Source organism: Lathamus discolor, chromosome 4, assembly GCF_037157495.1.
Source record: "Lathamus discolor isolate bLatDis1 chromosome 4, bLatDis1.hap1, whole genome shotgun sequence".
NCBI lineage: Eukaryota > Metazoa > Chordata > Aves > Psittaciformes > Psittacidae > Lathamus > Lathamus discolor.
In genome coordinates, this window is record NC_088887.1 from 77,162,471 (window position 1) to 77,185,558 (window position 23,088).

General features: G+C 36.8%; 2 long non-coding RNA genes across 2 annotated transcripts in view; one reads left to right on the plus strand and one right to left on the minus strand.

The window, feature by feature from the left end:
* The window catches only part of LOC136012734 (uncharacterized), a 43,356-nt gene that overhangs the window by 14,136 nt on the left and 6,132 nt on the right, over nucleotides 1-23,088 (plus strand). The window contains exon 3 of the long non-coding RNA XR_010611925.1: nucleotides 17,844-17,934. This is a non-coding gene — a long non-coding RNA (uncharacterized LOC136012734). The remainder of the gene's footprint in view (nucleotides 1-17,843; nucleotides 17,935-23,088) is intronic.
* Nucleotides 1,313-21,378, minus strand: LOC136012733 (uncharacterized). The gene is made up of 5 exons (XR_010611924.1): nucleotides 21,294-21,378; nucleotides 19,060-19,249; nucleotides 14,258-14,322; nucleotides 13,333-13,403; nucleotides 1,313-2,250 (listed from the first exon to the last, which is right to left on the minus strand). It is a non-coding gene; the product is annotated as an uncharacterized LOC136012733 (long non-coding RNA).

Sequence of the window (23,088 nt, forward strand, 5' to 3'; positions counted from 1 at the left end):
GGCTTATTTCAAATGAATGAGTCCATAATTTTGCCACAGGATTTTCTTAATACTGTGAACAGGGAATAGCAGAATTTAAAGAAGTGATTGATGAGAGCTGCTCTGATATTGCAGTAATAAAGCTCATATTATCTGCACAGATAAACATGACCAATTACTTTACTACAGGAAAGAAATCAAGAACAAATAACAGCTGAAAGCAGCTGACAACAAATTAGATTATGTTATCCCTATTTCCCAATCTAAGTATGACATAAACGCAGTAGGTTATCTGTCAGTTCCCAGATCATACAACAGTCTCGGATAATACTTGGGAAAAAACTCAAAATTCAGGGATCAGATCCTGCTTGGCAAAAATCTACTCTACAAAGAAATACCCTGTAAAGAAAGCTTCAATGCTCATATCTCAAAGAGAACCATACTACAGTTCTGTTAGTAATGGATTTTTAGTTACAGATTTTGCATAATAATTTTAACACCAGTCTTGACTAGAACAGTTATTTCTGTCCAGTAGAATAGTATTCCATTTACACATAATGGTATCTATTATAGGAATCAGATAGCACAAATATTTTAGAAAACACTATCACAAGTTAAGCAAGAGTATTAGCTGCTAGTTTTCTTACAGCTTTGACTTAGTGTTTCTATTTTTATATTTCTGTCTCTAAGCTTGATGATTCATTACTTTGTATCACCTCACACTTCATTTAACCATGTCACATCACATAAATGATGTAATGAAATGTAGCATGACAAGGAGCTCTACTATGAACTAGTGTAAAATTGTAGGACATTTAAATTTAATCACCCTTAAACAGTGGCTGTACTAAACTAGACACAAGAAAAGTCACAGACATGGGAATCAAGATATCAATGCAAGTAACAGATCCCCCAACAAGATGCGGAAGGCTTACCTGCCACAGTCAAACTGAATGTAATACTATATACAGATAATTCTACTTGGTTATTTTACACTAAACAAACTACAGAGGTTATACCAGTAAGACTGACTGATCTACAGAATCAACTCCAGTAAGAAGTTTCTTTTCCTTAAGACAGGATAAAACTAAAATGAGGGGAAAAAGCTCCGAATTTTCATGAATTAAAAATGAAACTTGGCAGACTTCTGCAGCGTTTGAGGTATAAAATAAGCTTATGTGTAAACTTTAACAATAATTTGTTCTTAAAGCACAGACGCAAATTATATATATATAATATATAAAATAAAGCTTAGACTTTTTTTTAATGAAGATTTTATAGAGTATGCAATACAAATAATAACATTTTACTTGTCACACTGTGCATCATGGAATTAGTAAACAATAGGTTGGATGGGAACTTCAGAAATCAGTCCAATCCACAGATCAGAGCAGGTCTGGTCAGATAAGGTTGTTGAGGGCCATGTTCAGTAGCATCTTAAACATCTCCAAGGATAGAGATCTCACAGCCTCTCTGGGCAACCTGTTCCAGAGCTTGACTATGCTTATGAGGGGGAAAAAACCCAAACCAAACCAAACAAAAAAAAAAAAAAAAAAAAAAAGAGAAAAGCCCATTCTTTTTTGCTTACATTTTCCTTTTATCTGAGTAGAATTTCCCACATGCCATCTTGCATCTGTTAACTTTTGTTCTATTGCTGTGCAACTCTCAGAAATCTGGCTCTATCTTCTCTGCGTTCTCTGACAAAGTAGTTGTAGACAGTAACAAGGCTTCCGGAGGCAACGTTGAAGGCTGATCCCTCAGTTTCTCACTGTAGAATGTGCTCCAAAGCTGACTCTCCTTATGGCCTCCAATTGACTTGCTCCAGCTTGTAAAAAGTCCTTGTTACTGGGGAGCACAAAACTGGATATAACACTTCAGATATACTGAACAGAGGGGAAGTATGACCCTCATCCTGCTGGCGACACTATCACTAGTGCAGACCAAGATGTATATTGCTTTCTTTGGTGCAAGGATGCACAGATGACCCACATTCAATTTATCCACTAGGACATACAAGTTAGAGGCTCACTAAACTCAAAACCACAGAAAACTAACCTGTTTATTTTGTCTGAGGTGATGAGACTGTGAAGTCAAGCACACACACATTCACAAAAATATCAGTAGAAGACACTAGTTTTATGATGCAGGCAGTTTTTCTAATTCAACAGTTAAATTTCTGTTTACAGCATAAAGCCAAGTGGTTCATGAATGACCAGATCATCTTGCAATGCTCACTCTTAGTGGGTAGAAACATGTCACTGATACAAATCCCTGAGGAAAAACAGCAAAAACAACAACAGTTATATAATTATTTTCATCCCTATTTGGATGTAAAAGACAGATGGAAGAAACTCTTAGCACAGTAATGTTTATTCACATGAGAGCTGTCTGTTGAGTGAAAAGTATTTACTCAAGTAGGGAACGTACTTTTTTTGGCACATGATGTATTTTATTTTTTATTTCCTGTCTTACCTACTTCCTCTCCTTTTTTATCGGTTTACCACTAATGCATTTAAATTCAAATAAACCAAAGAATTTGCTAATGCAAACTTATATGAGGGCTACAGCATGTACATGAATAATTCACTCAGTGTCTGAGGGCTATATGTATAGACTTAGACTTTAAAAGTACATTTTCTATGTGCTTTGCCTCATTTGGCAGTATTATCTGAGTCTACGGGAAGCTATCATCTATTTATAGATACACATTTATATTAGACTAATGAAAATGATGAAACTCTGAAACGGCCTAATGACCTGAACATATGCTTAAAAGCATGCTATGAAAATACATGCTTTGGGAAAAAAAGGGACCAAAATTATAGACTCCTCAAACACTTATGTCCCCGTAGTGCTTGCCTGGGGACTGATGAGAACAGCTTTAATGTTAGCCAACAAATTGCCAGGAATTACAGTAAAGTCTGAGTACTTTAACACATTTTCTATGAATATGAGCAGAATATCTATTACCCAGTTCCGTATTTCTTTTGATGATAGTTTATATAACCTCCAGATACAGAGAGAGACCAAGATAACACAAACACAGAACACACTGCAGTGTTTATCACAGATTACCTTTTCTTTTTTGTAACACACTGAAAATTTTATATAGATAATGTGCAAATATTATCCTATACAAGAATAATTAGGATCATAACAACAGAAGTGTAAATTATAACTAAAACCTGAATTTAGCAAAATGTGTCTGAGTGTATCGGTAATAGGTCTTAGTTGGAAAACCTGCATACTAAGACATAATCTTTTAAGAGGTTTGCATTATTACGAGGAGGAATAGGAGAAGTAGTATTGCTGCTATTATTAATTATTTCTAAGCATTATTCTTGGCAGTAGAAGTAGATACATCTATTTTCAATTTATTAAAGAAATAGCTAGTGAAACAAAGGAAACCTTCATTAAAATCTATGGATTTTATTTAGACTAAAACCCAACATATTATTTTTCATTTGGAGCTTGTTATATTAATAACTGCTTCTAGTATTTTACATATGTATCAGCAGCATCTGAGTTGATCTATGCAAAAATTACCATCTTCTTCATGAAAATAAAATGTCTCTCCAGAAAAAAAGTGCTGCTTAATAAGTAAAATTCTGTGTGTGAACAAGTGTGATTAAGTGTCCTCTTAGACTGAAATAAACTAATTCAAAACATAAAGGCAGCTGCAACAAAAATTAATGACATTTTTTGTTGAATCCATGATGCAACTATTACATGACGTTCTAGAATTAAATAAGTAATACTCTACTGTACAGAAGTTCATATACTTTGAGAAAAATACCTCAAAGATAAATGCTTAAAATAAAGGATGGCATCCTATACCACTAGAAACACAAGTATTTATTCTAGTAAAGCACTTTTTGCTCTGCAAGGGAAGAACAAAAAAAAATTATATAGGTGAAGCAAAATTACAAAGTTAATAATGTGAATGCTTCGAAGTGAAATCTTGAAATATAATCTAGTTTAGTGACTGGGAAACAGTAATTCCTCTGTTTCAACAAAAACAGTCATTCCTCTGTTTCAACAAAAACAGTCAAACAGAAGAAGGTTCAAAGGACTGGAAGAACAGGAGTAGAAAATCTAAACTTTTTTGTCCCTTGTTGAAGTAACTGTCATTCACTGAACAGAGAAATAACATACAGAAAAGATGGCCTAGAGAATGTCTAGGAAAAAAACAGTACTATAAGAAATAGTTGTCACAGACATCATGCCTCACTAATCTAAAGCTTTGTCCAGACTAAATTGAAAAAGTATGGCATGCACAGGCCTTGAGTTTTGGTTCTCCAGTTTCTAAAGACAGAAATAAATTAGAGCAGAACTGTATTTTCTTTGCATTGATGCTAAGATACACTTAACATATACACCAAGATATATTAATGAAGTTTGGAAATGACCAGAGCACTAATCTAGACTCCTTCTGCTACAGACATGACATCAAATACCTAACCAGTCACTCTCTTTTCCAGCTCTTAATTTTACACCTGTGAAACAGGTGAGGTAAGACTCACTGCCATCAAAAAAGGAACCTAGCTACTGACTTAAACCGCTAAAGAATTTTAACTGACCTAAGTTGGATACTTAGACAAACTTGATCCCAACGTTTCTTAACAGTAATAACAGCTAAATATAGTTTCTCATATCACCTTGCTTTTACTTACTATTTAACAAGTGTAGAACATTAATCAAAGAATGGTTAGGGTGGGAAAGGACCTTAAGATCATCAAGTTCCAAGCCCCCTGACATGGGCAGGAACTCTTCACCCTATACCATATTGCCCAAGGCTCTCTGCAACCTGGCCTTGAACACTGCCAGGGATAGAGCATGGGGTTGAAACTAGATGATCTTTAAGGTCCCTTCCAACCCAAATCATTCTGTGAATATATGATTTTTGAGAAGTCATCAGTATCTAACAGATATCTGCCATAGTTTTTGTCACAACCAAAAATCAGAACTGTTCTACTGAATGCTTCTCAATACTGACACAAGCCTAATTTTTTTTATTTTTTTTTTTACAATGCTTTCTTTGGAGTGAAAAAGGCAAATGGCATATCATGTCTGTCATTTTTTTATCGTAACAGAAGGGAATGAAAATAAAACAATTCCAATAAATAACAAATTCATAGAAAATTCTGGAGTTTTTCAGAAAAAGAAAAGAAGAAAAATAAAAAGAAAGATTACATTTCTGCTATTTGACATCTTAACTGTCACAGTGCAAACCTTATCTTGATGCAGAAATGTGCGATTTTCTAGTAAATTCAATTATAGGATTTTTTTTGTAGTCCAAGCAAAAATATGGAGCTTGTCTCCTCCATCTGAAAACATGAGAACTGTCAAAAACCTAATAAAAGAAGAAATTTAGAAAGAATTGCATGTAGTAAAGTCAGAGTAGCATGTCAGTCTCGTGTAAGCAGGTATAGGGATGCTTACTTTACATGTGTATTCTTGGGGACCAATTTAAGCACAGGATAAAGGGAAAAGAGGGTTGCAGGAGAATGAAATTTAAACACATAGTGCAAAGGATTTCATATGGAGTTTTGATGCTGTCTTCAACAGAGCCAGAGGAAAGAGATCTGGCCAGAAAGATCTAGGATGTTTTGGGAGAAGCAGAAAGCAGCAGATAGCAAACTGTGGAATAACTGAACTAGAGCAATTTCAAAACCTGGCAAGATTACAGCTTAGTCTTCTCCTTTCATTTATGTTTTGTGGTTGTTCCTGCCTATGCATAGCACCATGACCACAGAGAAAAAAAAAAAGTCACTGTTAACATAGATTGTTTTCTTATAATTATTTTTATACTAATGTTCATTCCATTAATTGAAGTATGACAACAAGACGACATTCTCAAAGATTTCTTTATCTGACTTTAGTCAATGTAAGAGGATTTTTTATTCTTCACTCTTACAAATATGAGCCATTTCTTAGCTTCACTTCAGCGTTTTTTTCCTGTTTGGAAATGTATCTAATAATACCGTTTGTTGTTAAAGAAAATATAAAGAAAATTTAATCTGACCATTAAAATACTAAATATGAACAGCATATTTATACATTTGTTACAATTGTAGAACAGTTTGTGTCGGAAGGATATCTAGAAGGACACCTCCCCTACAATGACCAGGGATACCTTCAACTAGATTGGGTTGCTTAAAGCCCTGTCCAACCAGACTGTGAATGTTTCCAGGGATGGGGTTTCCAGGGATGGGGCATCTACCACCTCCTTGGGCAACCTGTTCCAGTGTTGTTGCTTGTCTGCTTGCTTAAAATGAACTTTAATTTAATGTCTTCTGCCTGATCTGTGTGTCAGCTTTATTTTATACTAGGTAGAAAGTGACATAAAGCTACAGATTTATGCAAAGCTGACCCAAAGTAATTCAGTGAAGTGCATAGCTCTGCACTGTTAATGGCACAAGGCAACTTTCCAGTGTGTGGGAATGGATTAAAACTGTCTGATCATTGTTAAAAGGAAAAAAAAAAAAAAAAAAAAAAAGGAGAGAAAAAAGAGAAAAAAACCCCTCATACACAAAAAAACCAACCCTCCCAAAAAACAACCCCCCAAAAAACAACCCACACCTCAGAAAACCCAAACAAAAATTCAAACCCCAAAAAAACAGAAAACAACTGATATTCATTCATTCACAATGTATCCTCCCCTCCAGTTCTCCAGTACTTACTTTGGTGACACATCATTGCATTATTATAGCCACCTGCCACAAGACTTGAAATAAGACACTCGTTAATACCTTTTAATTCAATGCTTACATGAATAATTATTTCTATATTCACAGTTTCAGCCAGCTTAAAGGCATCTTTAAGGCTATGATAAGAAATCACTTAAAAAATTTATGGGAAAATGCTGAGCAGTTCGGTGTTCAAACCAAGTCCCAATTTAATACTTCTTATGTAAAGTTCAGAGTAAAGCAACCACTGCTGAGATTAAGTTGAGTTTATACAATTTCATGAGGTAAATATGAATTCTGAACACTGAGTTAAAATAACACTTTCTCCTGTGGAAAAGAGGATCCTGTATTTGCAATTAAGATATAGGAAATGGGATGAGGTTGCTGGAACTTTTTTCCTAAAGAAGAAAAACACATCAACATTCTGAATAAACAACTAAAATAATTCTACTTTCATTGTAATCACCGTTACTCAAAAATAAACAAACAAAAGGCAAAACGGACAGGGAAGGGACCTAGAGAGGGTGCAGTGAGAAAGTGATGAAACCTTGTGTGCTGTCCTAGCAGTTTGCAGCATGACGCAGAAATGTGTCCCTGCAGGAGCTAGCAGAATCTGTGAAAAGAGGATGAATACAGCCTACTTGCCGGGATAATTGTATCACACAAAGAGGGATAAATTAAGGAGTTATACATGTGATACACCATCTGTGGCTGTTTTTGTTATTTTCTCCATATACATCTGTTTCTATTCAGCTATAGGGCAACACTCCATCATATTATGCAGACCAGAATAACACAGAAAGTTCAGTTTTGTTGACAAAAAAAAAACTTCTCTTCCTAAATATATGGTAAACCAGCAGAGTAATTTTTGATCAGTAACCTTTGAAAATCAAAACAAGAGAGTTGATCCAAATATATTCAAATTCTATGTTTGATATTTATAACTCTGGATTAAGATCTCTAGTTTCCAATACGTAGTTATAACTTGAGTCAGATGCTACACTAGTAGGTGCTTATGTTCTGCTTCCAGCTGGAATGTAGCTGAACTCTGAAGAGAAAATAAATTAAAAAAAAAGTCTACACTATGTACATACAGAAGTAAAACAAAAATCAAAACAGAAAGAATGACATCTAATTGTATTGAACTTTCATGATTTTATATCTGATCTCTGGTCTTAGTTGGAATCTGAACTTGAGAACTGTCCCTAGTCTTTCCCACCTGCTCCTCTTCTGATCTCAAAGCACAGCTTTATAGTTAACCAGTTCTTGATGCACTTGACAGTTAGATATTGCCTCAGAGTAGTTTGTCAGGCACATTTAGAAGTGACTGATATACCTGTTGCTCACGTAAGTTCCATTTAATTTTTTTTTTCACCCAGATAATTAGATCCCTAAACGATGCTTTAAAGTTCTTTAAAATTCTGGAGTTTTGTAGATGCAAGCACAGCTGCAATCATAGAATAACAGAATAGCTAGGGTTAGAAAGGACTTTATGATCATCCAGTTCCAACCCCCCTGCCATGGACAAGGGACACCTCGCACTAAAATGTATCGCCCAAGGGTCCATCCAGCCTGGCCTTGAACACCAGCAAGCGTTCACAACTTCCTCAGGCACCCTGTTCCAGTGACTCACCACTCACAGTAAAGAACTTCTTCCTTATATCTAACCTAAACTTCCCCTGTTTAAGTTTTAACCCATTACCCCTTGTCCTATCACTACAGTCCCTAATGAAGAGTCACTCTCCAGCATCCTTGTAGGCCCCCTACAGATACTAGAAGGCTGCTGTGAGGTCTCTTCTCCAAGCTGAACAGCCCCAACTTTCTTCATATGGTAAGTGCCCCAGCTCCCTTATTCTTGTGGCCCTCCTCTGAACTCATTCCGACAGTTCCACATCCTTCTGTTGAGAACACCAGAACTGCACATAGAATACAACTGGGGTCTTATGAGAGAAAAGAGGCAGGATCACCACCTTTGATCTGCTAGTCACACTTCTTTTGATGTAGCCCAGTATACGGCTGGCTTTCTGGGCTGCAAGAGAACACTGCTGGTTCAGTTTCCCATTGAGCAGATAATCCTAGCAGGCAAATCCTACCTATTTTGTACTACCCTTTCAAATACTGATCTCAGCCAAAGATTATTTGAACAAGACAAAGTACACTGGCCAAGACATTCTTCAGATTTCCACTGAAATTCTAGTACCTTCCTTGACAAGTTCAGTACTGTTTATGCAATTATGTTTTCCAGTATCAAATCAAAACACTTCTTGCTGCATACTATATTGATTATTTCTTGTTCTACCCTCAGAGGATACGGAAAGCAATCCGCCAGCATCTCATTTTTACAGTTTCATATATTTGAATACTGTTGTTTGCTCTCAAACACTTTCTTTTTTTTTTCTAGGCTAAATAACCTCTGTTCCTTCAGCTTCTACTTACAAGTCGTATTTTCTAAATCTCTATCATCCTTGATATTCTCCTCTGTGCTAAAGAAATTTGTCAGTTTATTTCATTTTATTTCCTCATTTGTAATTTGTATCATAATTTCTGATTTTTAACATCAGACCCTTTCCTGAAATAGTATTTCCAAGCTGGTAATAAGTAATTTTACGGGGTTTTGGTTCTTTTTTTCCCCTCATTCCTAAATATATTTCTTCTTAATAGCACCTGTAGCTCCTAGTGGAAGAGGAACTTAGATATAAATGACTCAGACTTCAACAATGAAGAGTTGTGCACACTCTTTGCAACTCATCTTTATGGTCAGACTGGTCACTAATTAAATAAACCTGAGATCTCTCTCAATTGCAAACCATAGCTTTCCTACCGTATAAAAATTCCTTACTAAAAAATAAAAATCTGGTAAATGAAAGAAAAATCAATGCACTTGTTAAAGGGACTGCATAACTAGAAATAACATTTCAGAGCCACAAAGATGGAAGATCAGGTTCCCATGGCTGTGTACAGAAGTGAGGAATGAGATACCAGGAATTCTGCTCTCTGGTCTTTTATCTTTGATTGCTTGGGTCGGGGGGTGGGGGGGTGGGTTCAGTGGCTTTGAGTTGTTGGGGTTTTGTTTATTTGTTTCCTCCAGTGATAATTATGCAAAACAAATAATCAAGGAATCAAAACCATGAAAATAAACATTGTCACACACCACATACCCTTAAAAATTCATGCCACTGAGCAGGTATCATGTGTTAGTCAGGTATCTACACTCTGGTTTCCATCTCCTGTGTCCAGATACACTTAAAGGAGCAGACACTCACCTTCCACATACCCTGACTCTGTTAGTGAACATCATGACTTGTTACTGTCTCCACTTTGGTTTTTACTGTAAAATTAAGCTGAGCAAGTAACTTCGTGGGAGAAAACATGATAACTACTCAAGAACACAAATCTTTGCATTAGTAGCAGAGATTTAGCTCCAATTTACTCAGCATTCAATACTTTCCAAATTGAACCTACCAATTTGCCTGATAATTTTTTTTTTAACATTTAGCCATCAAAATTGATTAATTATCATAGATGAGGTGAAATTTATAGTAATTCTTTGGAAGAAAGAAGAGGGGTCTTAATCTGCAAATATTTCAACAACTAATAAAAAAATAACATGCAAATTGTTTTGTCCCCCAATGGATGGGGATGGGGGATGCCACTAGATCTACAAAGAGAACTGTATTACTAAACCTTCAGTTAGACTTTTCAACTGGCATGCTATAAATCTGACTATTGAGTACAGATGATAAAGTATCAAGTGCAGGTGATAACTCATATGTTGTCAGTGTTTTCAAATTCAACTGAGAGCTTTGCCAGCATGTCATAGATAAATCAAGCTTCTTGGAAACTTTTTGAACTTAGCTTATATAGTCATGGATTTAGCTTCAAGAGAAGACTTAATCTGTTATTTGTAATACTTACTGGTTTTCTCGGAGGACTTAGTATCCCATAGGAGACTGACAGAGCTGAGTATGACATATTACAAGGTCAAATATACAATTAATCAGAGGTAAAACAGTTAAATTTGCAGCAGTACGACATTCTGTGGTGATCGAAATTTAAATCTGCCTGCACTGTAATTGGGATTCAGGACACTAGAGTCTGGTTCAATTCCACTATCATCAATAAAAATTCGGAAAAGGAATTGCACTTGACATATATTGAGGGGGCAAGAGATCAAGTATAAAACCAGACATTTAAAAGAGTATTATAAAGCCATTCCATGGAATGACATTTAGAGTCCTATAATGGGCAGTTTACTGGCACTAATTTCCTAGAACAGGAATAGAAACAGAACAAATTACTCAGAGGAGTAAAAAGCAGAAAAATTGAAAAGTAGAAAAAGTTGAGCATGGACATAGTAATTTCTCTTTTCCTACAGTCTTTCCAATTCTAAAGACTACAGCGATTTCCAGATAAGAGTCATCAAAAAAGAATGTTATTATACCAAATCAATCAAATAAAGAAAATGAATACTATTATCTTGATGCAATTATATCAGTGTATGGATTTCATAACTACTGTCATTATAAGTTGTTTAAAATACTGAGAAAAAAAAATCAGAATTAATAACAAAGATTTCATACCACAATGAAAGATATTAAGCCAAAACCAGCATAGATGTAAGCATATTTTCTGATGAAGACAAACTGTTTCTTGGGGGTCTCCTTTTCAGTTTTGCAATTAAACCACTAAGCATAAAATTCTGGTTGCGCACATAAAAAAGATATTTCATTGTGATGATATAACATCAAAATATCTGAATATAAAATGTAATTGCTTTTTAATTAGACAGTGCCACTGTTATGTCTCTTGATATGTTGAATGGGAAAACAGTATCTAATCTTAAAAACTTCTGAAACAAAAAAATGCCAGGCCCCTAGCCCCCATCTTTTCCCTTCTAAAAGCTCAAAAGGCTATTTCTTTTCCCTGATTTTTTTTCATTAAAAAATAAAAAGGTCAACAAGAATAAAAAAGGTTTTAGTTATTGAACATGAAATTAGTTTGAATTAATTGAAAATGAAGTTCCAATAAAGAAAAAAAATTATTCCACTTGAATTGCTTATTCGCTGAGAAAAGAAGTAAGACCTCGCTGAAAACCTGAATCTTTTCCTGTACTTGAATATATCACTTCCTGGAGCATTTATCTTATTCCTGAGGCAGTAACTGTATGTTTAGTTATTGTCTTTTCTAACTTACTATTTGTATTTTGGTTACACTTAAAGATGTATCCACAACTCCAACACTCTCACTTAACCATTCGTAGAAAGAAAATAAAGTACTTCTTTTCTGAAAAATCTTTTGACCTTCTTATCGCCTTGTCCATAGCTTGTTTTATCTAGTTCTAAAACATCACTGTATCTGCTACTGTGAGTGTATGATAAATTTTGTATTAGTGTATATTTATGTGTATTTAATAGACTGCAGGGAGTTATGATCTTATTTTCTGGAAATGTAGTTCTGAACTCTTACTTTTGGTTCCTGAAGTTCTAATAACTTTTTTTTGTCCTTCCAAAACTGAAGAGCAAATGCTATGTGTTATTCCTAGGCTTTGTGATGTTACTTAATTTTATGTGCAGCTCCACTTTCTGCAAGTTCAACTTCTAGAACTTTCATCTGAACACGGATGGCCTGCAGTCAGCAATTTATGTGTTGGCCAGTGATAAATGTCTTTGATAACATGTTTTGACTTTTACAATTTTACAAATTCCATTCTCTGAATTATCTTACATCTTGCAAGCGTTAATCTAGGAAGTAAAAAACTTCAGGCACTTATAATTTTAGTTTTTCAACTTTGAATCCCTTCAAGTGGCTTGCTTCTGAATAGGTTTGCAATATATATTTATCTTCTGTTCTTTAGCAATAGAGATTGCTGTAGGAAATGATTCTTTATTACCCGCCTATCAGTTTTAGGCAGACTGATTCAATTTTCTTGTTATGGGTATCCACTTTGTTATTACCAACAAAAATCAAAGAATTTCCTATTTATATCTATGTATATACAGTAGAATTTTCCCTATTACACCTCTGATACATAGCTTAGCTGGTCATTACAGAATAAGACTAAGAAGCAATTTTAGCATAATGCACTTCAGTGCCTCCAAAACAAGCAAGCAATCAAATAAAAATGAGATAAATTCACATATAGGGCATGTCATAAGTTATCTGCAACCCTAGCCACAACAGCAGTAGTTAACAAGTTTGAATTGCCATAAGCTAATGTGAACTTTTCTACATTAATCTAACATACAGATTAATTTTTTTACTGCAAGTCGCTAAATTGAATTTCCAAAAATCTGCATTATAAATAGTCTAACAGATTATCCCTATTCTAAGTCTAAAAGGAATTTAGCAGAAGTGAATTTACCGGCAGACATAGTAATGCAATACGCTTCAGCAGAGAAGGAAGACATGCTACTACCTTACTGTGAATTTGCCCAAAATACCTAAGAGTAGAGAAGAGACAGCAAGAGTCTTTGATTGCCTGGCAGCTGAAACTGTCCTCACAAGATCTAGGAGAGGTCAAATTACAAAGGTTCTGCTCCTTGCACATACATACTCAGCTGATTCCTCCTCCTGCCACTCCTATTTCTTCCACTGTAGGATAATGATTTTTTTTCATTAAAAGAGTCAACTGCATGTGTAGAGGGCAATTAAGCTATATTCTTACAGCCTCTTCTGATGTCTTTAAGTGTTTCTTTCCATTCTTTTCATTTATTCCTTTTCTTTGTCAGGCTGAAGCTGAAAAAAAGAAAATACTTGTACTCTTCCTTTGTGTGAGCTAGGAACAAAGATGAACTCCATGTCCTTTTTTGAAAAGGTTCTCACTTTTGAAGCCACATGCCTCCTAAAGAATCTCAGGAATGGATTCCCATCATAGAATTACTTCAAAAACTGGTGCTAAGGTGGAGACAACCTGTAATTACATTTGCTATGGTAGAGTTAACTTTCTTCATACTAACTATGAGGCCATGTTTTGGATTTGTGCAGGAAACCATTGGTAACACAGGGATGTTTTCATTACTGCTGGTCAGTGCTTGCACAGATTCAAAGTCTTTTCTGTTGCTCACACCATCCCACCCATGAGTAGGCTGAGGGTGCACAAGGAGCTGAATGGGACACAGCTGGGACAGCTGACCCCAACTGATCAAAGGGATATCCCATACCATATGGTGTTATGCTCAGCTGTAGAAAGGTTGGATTGGGGGACCACTGCTGAGAGATTGACTGGGCAGCCAGTTGGTGGTGCAGCGTACGTCTATAGTAAATAATTATACCATACCTTACATGAAATTTCTATTTAAAAAAATCCATATTTATATATAAACATATACATTATATATTATGTTTTGTATAATGTAATTTATTACATGATAGAGAATTGATAATATATAAAACAATAATATACAATCAAACATTACAATTACAGATTATATTATATGTTAATATATTACTAGATTTATTATTAACATGTATATTGTATAATCTGGTTGCTGTGCCATTTTATTCATCATATAAAATATGTAATTTTATATTGTATAGAGTAACCATAATAATATTTACAGTAAGGATTTCTTATTTAAACTACAACTCACCTTCTTTACATGTCTCCTTGAGTTATTTCCTTGCCAAGCAGATACTATCTTTGATGAGAATCAAGCTGAAAAATTTAAAGTTTGTGCTTGCTTATATGGTAAAGGAATGATTAATGAGTATACTACAGCTTTTAGAACTATAATTTCAATAGACTAAAATATGTGTATTTTTAAAATCTGAAAGACTGTTGTTAGCTTACCTATTTTTAACTGCAACAAAAGAACAACTGCAAGTGTCTGAAATATAGCGTAGCATAATGGTATTTTAAATACTGAGAATGAAATCTCTTTTACTTCTAGAATACTTTAACAATTCTTTTTATTTTATGACATTTAGCCCACACTAATATTGTACTAAATCACCTGAGTAAGCAACAAAACAAAGCACACATACTGAGACATAAGCAAAGCCATGTTGTCAGGCACCAGATGCTCTCAATACACAAGCCATCATCATTAAAATGAACACCACATACTCCTTGCTTATGACATTCCATCACTTACACCAGGTTTCTGATAACAGGCTATTTCCAGGCAGTGGCTCCCAGCTGTGTTGCTTCATTTCTATGCATGGTCTGAGTACAAGAAGCAGACTATGCAAAGGACCCAATGTCTATATACTCTGTGCTCTTCTTAGTTTACATTTTACCCTGCCAGGTCTTACTTCTGACACAGAACACACATATTCTGATTTTCTTTTCCTTCCTTTCTCCGCCCCCCCCCCCTTACTTTTTCGTTTCTGTGGTTATACTTGACATTTTATTAAATAAATGTACTGCTTTTACAGAAAAATTATACAGAATGCTACAGTTAATGTAAGAGATCCTAAAGAAATGAAAAATCTATAAGGAATTATGATATGCAGATACATAGAATAATAACAAAAATACAGTCTCACTACTAGTCAGTTTGCTAATACTGACAGCACAATACTCAAGTTTTCAGTTTTCCCAAACCTTTACATTGCCTTTTCCATCACCTTCAATTATTCTTATGAGAGCTCACTTCTCACATTTTGTTGTTCAACTGATTAACAAATTTTGCTGGACTCCATAAAATAAGAAAAACCTGATATGCAAACTGGATGGAAGAAACAGGCCTGTAACTCTCAACTTCTTAAACAAAAAGTCAGGTCAGCCTCTACCTACATTCAGATCAATAAAATTCCCAATACCACAGGCAATTTTTACAGAAAAACAGGAAAATAAAAATAAGGTTGGAAAGCTAAGCCTCATCACAAATAAATGATGGTGCCTGGCTGTACGAGAGAAATTCACATTCATGAGTACTAGAAACTGCCCATAGAATTATATCTGCATTAGTGCCTAGTAGAAAACGAATGGAGAGCTCAGAGGAACCACAGTTCTGACTTCTCCAACCTAAGTACTCTGGAGTCAGCCTCGCTCTTATTTGTTCACTTGGCCTGAGATAGGGTATTTTTTGCACTGAACATTATATCCAAAATCCTCCACAGCCTCCCAGATGTGTACTGTCCTGAAATTATTTTATAAGAAGTTTACTTTAGGTTTTCCTACACACAGCTTGACTGCCAGCAGGGTAGCTCCTTTGTGAGTTGAATGATCTTGTTATCACAGTAGTAAGAAAACTTTGTGATGTTAAGTTCTTAACATAAGGCACCAGAGCTCTAACCAGCATGAAATGGACACTTTCCTTAAAAAGGGAAGAAAAGCACCTAAAGATTTTCAAAATTGACAGCTAGGTTTTCATAATTAAAGTAAATGAAACAGTGAAGTAAATTGTAAAGTCTTGATCTGTTTTAAGCAATGTTTAGCAATAGTCATAACACTGTGTGTTATCCATACAACATACAGGCAGCTATGAAGAAAGTGAACTCCATCCCAGCAAGACTCAGTACAAGTGACTTCCCAATCAAAATATAATCTAGTTTTGAACATGAATAGATAGTTTGTCAAGTAGATTTTTTTTTTTCTACTACAAGTAGAATCGATTCAATCAAGAAAGACAGTGACACACACCTATATTTGCCATGTAGCAAGACTGAATTATCTTGACTGGGCTGCAGAAAGTACTATGCACAGCATCTGCCATAATACACCATGGAAACACATTACCTGCTAACTGAATTAGAAAGTACACTGCATTCTTCAAATTCTGTCAGTTCTTTTATCAGCAACAGAAGAAGGTACACATTGTGCCCACAATTTTGGGAGGGAGGCATGATAAATGAGGTAATGATAAAGGGGTTAAAAGGAGATGCTCAGATGCTTAGCTAGTGTCATGAGCATTTCAGCACCAGCAACTGGACTCAGTGAGGCATATGAAATATGCAGGATATTTTTGAATTCAGAAATTATGTCACATGAATCTGCAGAAATGCAGAAAACGAAAAAAATCTCAGTGGCCTGTTGGACAGAGATTTATTTCTTGTTCTTCCTTGATATAAAAAACAACTTAGGTCCCTAGCTTGTAACTGTTTGGTAGATATATCAGCTTATTCTAAAAGCTACCATTCTCAGACTTTAGCTTTCAGGATTGCATCATTTGGATCCTGTTATTATAACTGCTAATAGAGTGATGGATTCCTGGGGAGTACTCTTCAGTGTGACTAAGACAGAATGATATCCTCATGGGTATTCTTTGACTACATGCTGGAAGCATGTTTGAAATTTCAGATGCAGAAGCAGCACTGAGAAATAAACAGGTAGTCCAGATTGATCTGATGTTTGACAAGAACAAAAAGACTTTGCTTCTCTGAAAAGAACATTATGACTTACAAGGAAGACTAAAAGCGCAGACCTGCAGGTAATCTACAGTCAACAGCTGCAGTGAATACCACACCTCAGAAATAAAACCAATCTACTCAACAGTGTTTAGTTTCTGAGATTCCAGGCAACCACTAAAGAAAGAGACTCAGCAAAAAAAAGAAAAAAAAAGTACACAAAAACTTTATCTGTTCCTTCTGCACTTGAGCACTCTGCACGATTCTGTTAGGTGAGAAATAAGCTTTTTGTTGCTTTGCTTTAATTGCTAATTTTGTTTTATACCTGATTTTATTGTTACTTAGATCATTGAGAATAAACTGGTTCCTCATTAAGAGCATAGATTGGTGTTCTTTCTGAAAATGGGCATTCTGTCTCCTGCGAATTTTGCTTCTAACATCCAGAAGTTTATTTCAAAAAGATTTAATATTGATTTTATTCTTGTCATTGAATTTCTGGAGTGAAGGTATTTTAAACTTGAATTTTGCATGTGGAGCAAATTCTACTTGTTTATGCCTTAAAAATTATATACTATAAAATTCATAAATGCTTTTCTGGTACTAAAATTATGGATTATTATTATATATTAAAACAAAATCAAATAAATGAGATCTTTTTATTTGAAATTGCAACTAAAATGCAGACCCCCCCCCCCAAAAAATCACAGATGATTAAGAAAGCAGATGTGCACTAGCGAGAAAAAAACCAAACAAAAATCTAAGTGGGAAATCAAACAATATGACTTTGAAAATAACATCGTTCCCCCAGACTTGTCTTATGCCAAATGATACTAGGCATCTTAGTTTAGGCAACTGAGTTGCAGACTTCTGTTTTTCCACCTCTAGGTGAACCATCATGAAAAGGCACAAAATACAAGATATGAAAACTATGACCCTCCCACATACCACATTAGAAGCGGACAGTTTGGATGAGCAGGTATATATTTTTCCATGCAAAAATTGATCTAGTAGATATCTTTGGCTGCATTTAACATGGTTAGTGGACAGGCAAGATAAAGGTGATAAAATTACAGCACACAGAACACACCACTTAAGTCTTGTTTGAGAAATAATTTTAGTTCTGCCAGGTATAGAATTATGACTTTAGCCTGTGCCTTCTGTGTTCCCAGAGATCCTCCACTGCCACCATCATAGATCCCTAAGCTGTCCTTGATGGAGTTCTGCTGACCATTGGAGCTGTAAAGCACTCTAAGCACCTCCCTAAGGTCTCCCACACACCTAGCCACCCATAAATTGGCTGCCTCAGGGCACATCCCTGCATGGCATTCCCAACCCTTTGGTTAACCTCAGGAAAAGACAAAACCAGATTCACAGCACACACCACTCTAGTTACACAGGGAGATTCTAGGAACTGAAGGGCAATTGCAACAAGGCAGGAAAGATCTGCCCAAAGGATAAGGAGGTGCCGTTCTTAAGTTTCACCCACAAACTGTCTTCCAGAGGGAAAGAGGAGAAAAGCGTGATTGGTAACTGTCTCCGCAATTTGGTTCCCTGCAATGGCAGCAGTGCAGGGCCTAAACAGCAGATTAAGCTAAAGACCAGTGTTCTAATCATAGCCCTTCTGGGTGAAGTGATAAACAACACAACAAACGACAAAGCTGAAAGCAGGCAGGTTGGAGTTTGATGTACAGCAAGAAAGGGAGTAGACCAAGGAGTGGGTGAAGGGGCAAGGAAAACAGTATTGAAAGTAAAGAAGTCAACATTGTGACAAGCAGCAGCAAGTAACTACCTGCCAAGCACCAGCTAAACAGTTACAACAACTATATATTAAATATAGCAAATTCCAGTCATTATCAAGACATGTTGGCTAGTAAATAGGACTTTGTTAGGTTGAATCCAGCCAGCTACTAAGCATCCACACAGACACTCACTCACCATCCACATCCCCCCAGCGGGATGAGGGAGTGAAGAAGGGCAAAAGCTGAAAACTCATAGGTAGTGAGTAAGATAGTTAAAACAGGTGAAGGAAAGGGGGTGGAAGGGCAGGGGACAGACAGACCAGCCACAAACCAAAGCAATTAAAATCGCCTTTGTCACTCACCTTCTCCCAGAGGTAGATCAATACCCAGTTTCTGAACAGCAGCTGTTTTGGAATTACTATTTCCCCAATTTTATCGCTGCAAGTTATGTTCTACAGTGTAGAATATTCTTCTGGTCTGGAATATTATTTTCATCGCTTTGGGTCAGCTTTTGCCACTTTGTCCACTCCCAGCCACTTGCCCCTCCTCTCTCTGTTGCAGCAGAATGAGAAGCAGAGAATACCTTGATGCTGTGCATGCACTGTCCAGCAATAACCAAAACATTGGTGTATATCATCACTGGCTTAAGTCACAAATCTAAAACACAGCTCCTTGTATGCTCCTGAGAAGAAAATTAATTCCATCCCAGCCAGACCCAGTACACACAGTTAAACAGCTTGAAGTTCACTTTGAATCTAAAGGGAGCTTTCATTTATTTCCAATAACATATGGAGAAGTATTCTGAGCTATCCAAATACCTCTATAATCAGTTCATGTTATCAGACCTCTTTTCCTAATATTACATGATAAGCATAAAGTTTTGGAAGATTTACAAATCTATTTGTGGATTACAGTATGTCTTGTCATGCTCTAGGGAAAGAAGATAAATCACCCATTTAGATTTTCTTGTCCTTAAGGCGGATTGTTTATGTCCTCTTGGTTTTTACAGCACTGAGCATAAGTATTACAATGAAAGCTACATTTCAATATGCAGTTTCACTGTGCAGCTAAATATATGGAATTATATATGTGGTTATATATATTTTATGTGTAGGTTAATTATACATATACATGCCTTCAACAATATTTTAAGTCGTTGAAAACGGAAGGGTTATTTCATTAAATACAAGGTAAAGCTGCTGTGTTTCTTTAGTTTAAGATATATTCCATTAGCTTTTCTGGGTAAGACTGATTTGTATGCTCTTTTTTTTACCTTGATTGTCAGATGCTTAGCTTTATCAGGACTGACCTGTCAGCCATGGGACAACACCTGTCTCAGACTCTTAAAAAAAAAAAAAAAGAAAGAAAAAACCACCAAAAACTGACTTTCATTTTATCAAAGCATACTTTTGACTTTGCAGCAGAAGTTAAGTTAAATGGGCCTTTAAGTACCTTCTCATCCTAATCTTATGTGAAGAAAGATGGCATAAATTTTTACTTCCAATACTGGTACTGAAATTTAGTAGGTACATATTCTTGTTGAATCTCAAAGGCTCATGGTATAATATAGGAAGACATAAGCTAATGGAAATCTCAGAATTATAGAATATCTCAAATTTGAAAGGACCCATTAGGATCATTGAATCCAACTCCCTGCTCCTTTCAAGATTGTCTACAACTAAATCATATGACTGTTTCCCAGATGGTCCTTGAACTCTGGCAGGCTTGGTGCCATGACCACTTCCCTGGAAAGCCTGTTCAGGAACACACCACTCTCTAATTTTAGAGCCTTTCCCTGCATCTGCATGATTTATAAAAACATTAAATTGCACTGGCCCTAAAATTGAGCCTATAGAACCCCACTGGTGACTAGCTGCCAGCTTTATGTAATCCCATTTACTGTGACTGAACCCAACCCATCAGCCTGTTGCTCACCCAATGTATTACGGATTGTCCAGGTGTATGTTGTTTTGTCCGGGAGGATACTGTGAGAGACAGTATCAAAATCTCTGCTAAAATCCCAGACCACCACATTTGCTGGTTTCCCTTAGTTAACTAGATGGGTGACATCATGAAAGGTGATTAAGTTAGTTAAGCAAGACTTTCCCCTCATGAACACATACTGGCTATGACCAATTACCACTTTGTCTCTCAAGTCCAACAAGGCTGAAGTCAGAAAAGCATTTAGTTCTGGATTAGTTGTTAATCAACAGAAAAAAAATTCAACTTTACTTAGATTACAAAATCATAAATCCATTTCCATTTCATTTCTAAGTATACTGAAGTCTAATCCAGAACACATGCATTAAGAGAGCATAACCCCAAAACTTTAACAACATTGTACTTAACCGTATCTAAAGAAAAAATAAAAGGAAGCAGATTTGACAACAAGACTTGTTGTATTTTAATTTACTTTATGGGGTTATTTTACAACACAGCACGGCTGGCAGTAGAAACCACAGCCCCTCCGGAGACTGAAAAGCAAAACAATAATTAATTTTATTGTAAACTTCCCTAAAACCGCGCCAGGTTCTTATTTGTGGACAAAATACTAAAGAGAAAGGAAAGCAAGAACACAGAAAAACAGTCTTATCACCCCATAGATCCACCGGCGTCTTCCTGGTCAGAAAGCAGAAACTCTTTCAGGTAGATTCCTGAACCCGGCGAGCCCCAGGCGCGGTTAACGCCGTGCCCGGGCTGCCTCCTCAGGGTCTGCGCACCTGTTTCCGGGCAGTTCATTTTCGCGCCCCGAGGGCAGACACACAGGAAACCCGCCCCCGCTTCCTGGAGCGCGGTGCCTGCTCTGCCCACCCCAGGCCGTTTGCGCCGGCGGCAAGGAGCGTTCCTTTAGTCTTTGGAGTTGTTTTGAGACAAACACAAGAAGGGGTGTCTTGGCCACACAGATTCTCTAAGATTTCGCAGAACACTGTTGCAGAAGATAGTGAAGATTGGAACCAAGTGTGCATCTTTCTTGTGGGCTTCAATATATCCCCACCTGTGATAATTCAATCTACAGATTAATTTATTTCAGTTACTGTAGGTAGACTGAGTAATCCCTGGGTTGATGAAGTAATACTTCTTGAGACTCCATCCTGTCTTGATAATCGGAAGAATTTTCATCAGCAAGAGTGTGGTTGCTCCCTAACAGAAGACAGGCGGGGACCTCCTATGGGGTGTCAGGGCAGGACCTGGAAGCCAGGCCCCATCCCACCCCCCATCCAGGAGCAGGGTAGCATGGCAGCCCCAGTGCTGGGCATCAGGCACCTTCTCTGGTTGTGCCAGGCTGAGGATGCACCAGGACGTGATCCTGTGGGTGGGCCCAGCTTGGGAGGCTCATGGCCAGGCAGAGCAGCGTTTCGGAGAGCTGGAGATTGCTCCTGCTGCAGCATCACTGGAGATGATGGCCCCAGGGGCCTGACATGGGGTTCTGGGCCATGGGTAGGGTGGAAGGAGCCCTGGAGCAATGGGCAGGGACAGCCAGGCCTGGTAGTGCCTTCAGGGACCTTGAGGTCCATGTGCAGAGAGAGGATTTTTACACTATGAAGATAACTGGGAGAGTGGTATGCTGTCATGAGCAATAGAATGGGGAGAGAAGGCAGGTTGCACTTTATATGAAGGAGCATTTCAGATGCATGGAGTTTTGCTGTAGAAAGGTCAACAGGCAGATTAAGAGCTAGTGAGTCAGGATCAGAGCTGAGGGTAACAGTGTGATAGGTGTGTTTCACAGAGAATCCAGTGAGGGCTAAGAAATAGTCAATATCTTAGGAAACACAAGAGACTCTCCAGACAACAGATCCTGTCTCCTAGAGGTCACTCCAACCTCTCTGATATCTGGAGGTTTAACACAGTAGGACATAAGCAATCCAGGAAATTTTGAAGGGTGTTTGGAACAACTTCAGAATACATATGCTGGACAGGCCTATCAGGCAAGTCCTTTTTTCCTGGATCTGCAACTCATGGGTAAGGAAGATCTGGTTGGAGATGTGATAATCAGTGGAAGCCTTGGTTGTCGCAACTATGAAATAGCGAAGTCCTAGTTCCCAGGTGCAGTGGGGGGAATAAACAGAACAGCATACAGATCCTGGATATCAGCATAGACTTTGGCTTCTTCAGGGAACTGTCAGATGGCATGTCAGACTCTGAATAATGTGATGATGAAATTATGAGGTCATTCTGTAATTCCTTTTTTATTAGCTATTTTAGGTGCTTTGAAAGGCAGCAACTTTTTTTAAACCTATTGTTGGTTCTTTAAACTTAGACCAAGTCAGGAGTAGCAATCTGGCTTCAAAAGATTTATAAGATTTGTTACGGAACACAAACAGCATGGAAGAAAAAGCACAGGCTTAAGAATTAGAATAAAGGTAGTTTAGCCTTCATCCTATATCAATCAC